This window comes from Sciurus carolinensis, chromosome 3, assembly GCF_902686445.1.
Source record: "Sciurus carolinensis chromosome 3, mSciCar1.2, whole genome shotgun sequence".
NCBI lineage: Eukaryota > Metazoa > Chordata > Mammalia > Rodentia > Sciuridae > Sciurus > Sciurus carolinensis.
In genome coordinates this window covers 45150302-45157430 of record NC_062215.1, presented here as the reverse complement: position 1 = coordinate 45157430, position 7129 = coordinate 45150302, and positions in this window count along the sequence as shown.

Genomic DNA, 7129 nt, shown 5'->3' with positions numbered 1-7129 from the left:
ATGAGGTGTTTTGGAAACCCTCCCCTTTCTACTCTAACACCACCACTAGTATATCCATCTCACTTTCTACTTCCTAAGTAGCTTCCACTGAAAGTTAATTAAAAGCTTTGCCAGCTCCCTGCTGCCAGCTGGATAAATGAAGTCCAAATGTCTTAATCCAGCATACAAGACCACCAGAGACAGTACACACACCCTGTTTGCATCATCTATATCTACTGAGACCCTAACTAACACTCAGATCATAAGGATCTGGATTTCAATCTGGACTTGGTTTCCTAATAAATGTGGGTATTGGGCAAGTTACTTAGGCTCACTCTCACTGAAGTCATGGGGTGGCATAAGTGGGATTTACCACATGTAGCCTCTGTATGGCAAGTGCTAAAGGTCCTCCAGTGATCAAGAGCCTTGCTTGTCAAGCACAGAGATAGAGCATGACTCATGTGAAACACCACCAGTGATATAGCACCTCTGGACTGCAGAAGGTGAACAGAGGATACTCCCTACCTTCCTCAGGGTGCTTGAAACTTAACACAGGGACTTTCCTTTATTCTTGGCTCTTGGAGTTCAACAAATTGATTTTTCTTCTTTTATTGCTTACCCATCTTTGATCCAATGAAGTAATTTTATTTCTTAGTGTCACCCAAACATTTATTATATTTAATGGGCCTTCTATAAATCTTTTAAAATAAGTAGTTGCATGAGACCATCCATTCAGTGTAAGGAGAAAGATCACTGAGGAACAGCAGATCTGGGTTTATGTAGGATTTACTCTATTCTGGCTCCATTACATTGAACGACTACACAACTTTGCTGAGTTTAAGTGTCCTAAATTTTCATGCGGAACTCTGGTTAGTTTTAAGACCTACTTGTGATTGGTAGCTACCATTTTGGACAGAGAATATATGGAACAATTCCATCATTGTAGAATATTCTATTGGACAGTACTAAGAGAAAAAAAAGGGTGGTGTGGCTGCCAACAATGACATAAAATAGTATTTATGGGAAATGCTTAGAACAAAAGCTTCACAGACAACAGAAATATGACTGCACTAAGTGGAGGAGACAGCCAAGCTTCTCTGGGATGTACTCCAGTTGTCTATGAAATTAGATTAGTGGAGATTCAGACAAATAACTGAAAAGTCTCATCCTAATCATCTGGTTCATTGAATGATAGGAAGGAAGAGGGAAATGTTACCATGGAAAAGTAGCCCTCCCTTACTCAGGGGCCCCTATTATTAAATCAAAGATATGAAACAATTCCAAAAGACATTTTATGGCTTCCAATGGGAAGTGGTAGCTTTCAGAATTTTGTTTATTAATCAACTTGAGAAATTGAAACCTTTTATTGAAAAGGCAAAGGGCACTGGTTGGTATTAAGCTCAGAGAAAAGATTGAGGAAATGTGTAAAAAATTACAATTTATACCAATCAGGAGACTTTATTATACAAACGTCTACCCCCCCATCAATCCCCAGGATCCTCTTTCATATATTTCTATCATGTGATTGATTTTAATGTTTTCTGCTAGCTTATTTCCTTTGACTATATATTCCCAATGATATTTTCATACTAAATATAAAAATTTGCATCATTTTCACATGACTATTATAGAAGACCTTTTATCTTACTAAAATTTGTTCATAAAGATAATTTTAATATGATTTTATCCTATTATGTAAGTTACTGTTCCATCATTTTTAAAGAATAATGTATCTCTGTTATCAAAGAATTTTAAATAATATTAAAATATAAAATATAAGTCTTTTGCTTCATTATCTTGACCCCCAAAAGTTCAAACTAAAATCCTTAAAAGTAGTATATCCTAAACCAAATGTGCATGTGTGTGCATTTTAAAAACAAACACCTGATTTGATGATAACAGTCACATAACTTGTTTTCCTGAGCATTTTATCATTTGACTGATTTTGTGGACTAGTTTCATTCTTCAGCTATTTCAATGTCTTTGAAGAGTCAGTGTTTCAGTAACACTGAGTCTGGTGTTCAAATTTTTATTTGATAATTATTCATCTCCAAATTATGCTCTAACCATGAAGCCAGTCTCTAAAATCAAATAAAGGAAAAGAATCGCAAGATTCTGTGCCACCTTGTCCTTCAATGTTACCAGTTTGGAGTTTGTGCAAGATCCCTAGTTGCCACGTGTAGCCCATGCCTTCATCTCACTGTTCCTCTCCTTCTAGTTGTCCTATTGCCATCTCAAAGTTTGTATTAGAGAATTTCAAGCTTTTTTTGCTTTTTATAAACAAAATTAAACTATACTAGAATACTGCTTATGCAGACACGGATGTATGGGTTAGGTCATATTTCTTGATTTTCAACAATCATATAATTTTAAAGTTTTGTTTATAAGGCTTAGTTCCTCCTGAATGATACAATTCCCCATTTTCTGTTGGACTGTTAAACTGGTACAGTAAATTAAGATTTCATCATCTTATCATTTCTGTTTGATACATTCATGCATTCCATGGCCTCTGTTCATCTCAGGCCCAAGTGACCATCAATGCTACAATTTGAAGTACAAATATAATAAATCTAAGCTCTAAAACTAAATCAGGGCTCCTTGATCCCACTATTCTACTTATTAAGTTGTTTGAAAAAAATAAGCATATGAAGTTATTATAATAGTATTTCAGTCTTGCCCTCTCTTATCTCCCCAAGCCAGAGCCTCCTGACTTTTAGTAGGGATACAATAACTTCAGTAGTAGGATACAGATATTCCACCATACAGAAACACATTCCTGGTGAGAATTAGCTAGAGCAGAATGGTGGATTCCTTTAGTCTGAGCACATGCTCTTCAGTTTACTCTAAGTCTCCTCTTCACTTCTCCAACACTCTCTGATGTTCCTCAGTTCAGAAGCTGAATTTCAGCTGCCACTTATCTTCATGATAGTACTGTTGTTGTTGTTGTTTTATTATAGTAGAGTTTTACCAGGAAAATTAATCTCCAGGCTGCTCCTGTCAGCATTTGAGTTTGCCATCCCAGCTCTCTACCTTTGAGAGAATCAACACTCAAGTGCATTGAGTTGATCTGGCTCTCAGACTTGGAAACATCTACAACTCTGTGTTACAGATACTGTGCTTGGAGTACGTCCACTAGTCCTATTTTCTAAAAGGTGCAAAAGATCTAGTCTTAGTCCGCTATTTCTAAGGAATGCACAGGGCACATGCTCAATTGCTCAGCCAACACTACAGCTTGCCTTATTTTTTTTTTTATTGTAAACAAATGGGATACATGTTGTTTCTCTGTTTGTACATGGCGTAAAGGCATACCATTTGTGTAATCATAAATTTACATAGGGTAATGTTGTTTGATTCATTCTGTTATTTTTTCCCTTCCCCCCCCACTACTCCCACCCCTCTTTTCCCTCTATACAGTCCTTTCTTCCTCCATTCTTGCCACCCTCCCTAACCCTAACCCTAAACCTAACCCTAACCTAAATACTAACCCCTCCCACCCCCCCATTATGTGTCATCATCCACTTATCAGCGAGATCATTTGTCCTTTGGTTTTTTGAGTTTGGCTTATCTCACTTAGCATGATATTCTCCAATTTCATCCATTTGCCTACAAATGCCATAATTTTATCATTCTTTATGGCTGAGTAATATTCCATTGTATATATATATATATACCACAGTTTCTTTATCCATTCATCAGTTGAAGGACATCTAGGTTGGTTCCACAACCTGGCTATTGTGAATTGAGCAGCTATGAACATTGACATGGCTGTATCTCTGTAGTATGCTCATTTTAAGTCCTTTGGGTAGAGGCCAAGCAGTGGGATAGCTGGGTCAAATGGTGGTTCCATTCCAAGCTTTCTGAGGAATCTCCATACTTCTTTCCAGAGTGGCTGCACTAATTTGCAACCCCACCAGCAATGTATGAGTGTTCCTTTTTAACCACATCCTCACCAACACCTATTGTTGCTTGTGTTCTTGATAATCGCCATTCTAATTGGGGTGAGATGGAATCTTAGGGTAGTTTTGATTTCCATTTCTCTTATTACTAGAGATGTTGAACATTTTTTATATATATCTGTTGATTGCTTGTAGATCTTCTTCTGTGAAGTGTCTGTTCATTTCCTTAGCCCATTTGTTGATTGGATTATTTGTATTATTGGTGTAGAGTTTCTTGAGTTCTTTATATATTCTGGAAATTAGTGCTCTATCTGAAGTATGAGTGGCAAAGTTTTTCTCCCACTATGTAGGCTCTCTCTTCACATTACTGATAGTTTCCTTTGCTGAGAGAAAGTTTTTTAGTTTGAATCTTTCCCAGTTGTTGATTCTTGCTTTTATTTCTTGTGCTATGGGAGTCCTGTTAAGGAAGTCTAATCCTAAGCCGACATATTGAAGATTTGGATCTACATTTTCTTCTATTAGATGCAGGATCTCTGGTCTGATTCTGAGGTCCTTGATCCATTTTGAGTTGAGTTTTGTGCAGGGTGAGAGATAGGGGTTTAATTTCATTCTGTTGCATATGGTTTTCCAGTTTTCCCAGCACCATTTGTTGAAGAGGCTATCTTTTCTCCATTGCATATTTTTGGAACCTTTGTCTAATATGAGAAAATTGTATTTATTTGGGTTGTGTCCATGTCCTCTATTCTGTACCATTGATCTACCTGTCTATTTTGGTACCAATACCATGCCATTTTTGTTACTATTGCTTTGAGGTATAGTTGAAGATCTGGTATTGCGATACCCCCTGCTTTGCTCTTTCTGCTAAGGATTGCTTTAGCTATTCTGGGTTTCTTATTCTTCCAGATGAATTTCATAATTGTTTACTCTATTTCTGTAAGGTACATCATTGGGATTTTAATTGGAATTGCATTGAATCTGTATAGCACTTTAGGTAGTATGGCCATTTTGACAATATTAATTCTTCCTATCCAAGAACATGGGAGATCTTTCCATCTTCTAAGGTTTTTTTAATTTCTTTCTTTAGTGTTCTGTAGTTCTCATTGTAGAGGTCTTTCACCTCTTTTGTGAGATTGATTCCCAAGTATTTTATTATTTTTGAAGCTATTGTGAATGGGGTAGTTTTCCTAACTTCTCTTTCTGAAGATCCATCGCTTATGTATAAAAATGCATTGGATTTTTGAGCATTGATCTTGTAGCCTGCTACTTTACTGAATTCACTTATGAGTTCTAAAAGTTTTCTGGTGGAATTTCCTGGTTCCTCTAAGTATATAATCATGTCATCAGCAAACAGGGATAGTTTGAGTTCTTCTTTTCCTATTCGTATCCCTTTAATTTCCTTGGTCTGTCTATTTGCTCTGGCTAGAGTTTCAAGGATGATGTTGAATAGAAGTGGTGAAAGAGGGCATCCCTGCCTTGTTCTAGTTTTTAGGGGGAATGCTTTCAGTTTTTCACCATTTAGAACAATAAACGCCATGGGCTTAGAGTAGGTGGCCTTTACAATGTTAAGGAATGTTCCCACTATCCCTATTTTTTCTAGTGTTTTGAGCATGAAGGGATGCTGTAGTTTATCGAATGCTTTTCTGCATCTATCAAAATAATCATGTAATTCTTAACTTTAAGTTTGTTGATATGGTGAATGACATTTATTGATTTCCGGAAGTTGAACCAAACATGCATCCCTGGGATAAAACCCACTTGATCGTGGTACACTATCTTTTTAATATATTTTTGTATGCGATTCACTAGAATCTTGTTGAGAATTTTTGCATCGATGTTCATTAAGGATATTGGTCTGAAATTTTCTTTCCTCGATGTGTCTCTGTCTGGTTTAGGTATCAGGGTGATATTGGCTTCATAGAATGAGTTTGGGAGGGTTCCCTCCTCTTCTATTTCATGGAATAATTTGAGGAGTATTGGAATGAGCTCTTCTTTAAAGGTTTTGTAGAACTTGGCTGAGAACCCATCTGGTCCCAGACTTTTCTTTGTTGGTAGACTTTTGATGACCTCTTCTATTTCATTGCTTGAAATTGATTTATTTAAGTTGTGTATGTCCTCCTGGTTCAGTTTAGGTAATTCATATGTCTCTAGAAACTTGTTGATGTCTTCGAGGTTTTCTGTTTTGTTGGAGTATAGATTTTCAAAATAGCTTCTAATTATGTTTTGTATTTCACTCGTGTCAGTAGTGATATTTCCTTGTTCATTCCAAATTTTAGTAATTTTAGTTTTCTCTCGTCTTCTCTTTGTTAGTGTGGCTAAGGCTTTATCAATTTTGTTTATTTTTTCAAAGAATCAACTCTTTATTTTGTTAATTTTTTTCGATTGTTTCTTTTGTTTCAATTTTGTTGATTTCGGCTCTGATTTTAACTATTTCCTGTCTTCTACTACTTTTGGTGTTGGTCTGCTCTTCTTTTTCTAGGGCTTTGAGCTATAGTGTTAAGTCATTTATTTGTTGATTTTTACTTCTTTTGTTGAATGCACTCCATGAAATAAATCTTCCTCTAAGTACTGCTTATAGTGTCCCAAAGATTTTGATATGATGTGTCTTTGTTTTTGTTTACTTCTAAGAATTTTTTTATTTCCCTCCTGATGTCTTCTCTTATCCATTCATCATATAATAAATTATTATTTAATCTCCAGGTATTGGAGAAGTTTCTGTTTTTTATTTTGTCATTTATTTCTAATTTCAATCCATTATGATCTGATAGAATACAAGGTAATATCTCTATCTTCTTGTACTTATTGCATAGTATTATTGTGTTGTTGTCTATTTGATTTCTGGAATTGAGAAGGATTTGTTTGACGTATATGGATGAGCCAATGTTCAGGGCATAGATGTTTATGATTGTTACGTCTTGCTGATTTATGCTTCCCTTAAGCAGTATGTAATGTCCTTCTTTGTCCCTTCTGACTAGTTTTGGCTTGAAGTCCACATTATCTGAAATGAGGATGGATACTCCAGCTTTTTTGCTGTGTCCGTGTGCATGGTATGTTTTTTCCCTTCCTTTCACCTTTAGTCTGTGGGTATCTCTTTCTATGAGATGTCTCTTGTCTCTTGCAGGCAGCATATTGTTGGATTTTTCTTTTTATTTATTTATTTATTTTTTTATTATTATATACAGATGGGTACATGTTGTTTCTCTATTTGTACATACAGTCAAGGCATACCATTTGTGTAATCATACGTTTACATAGGG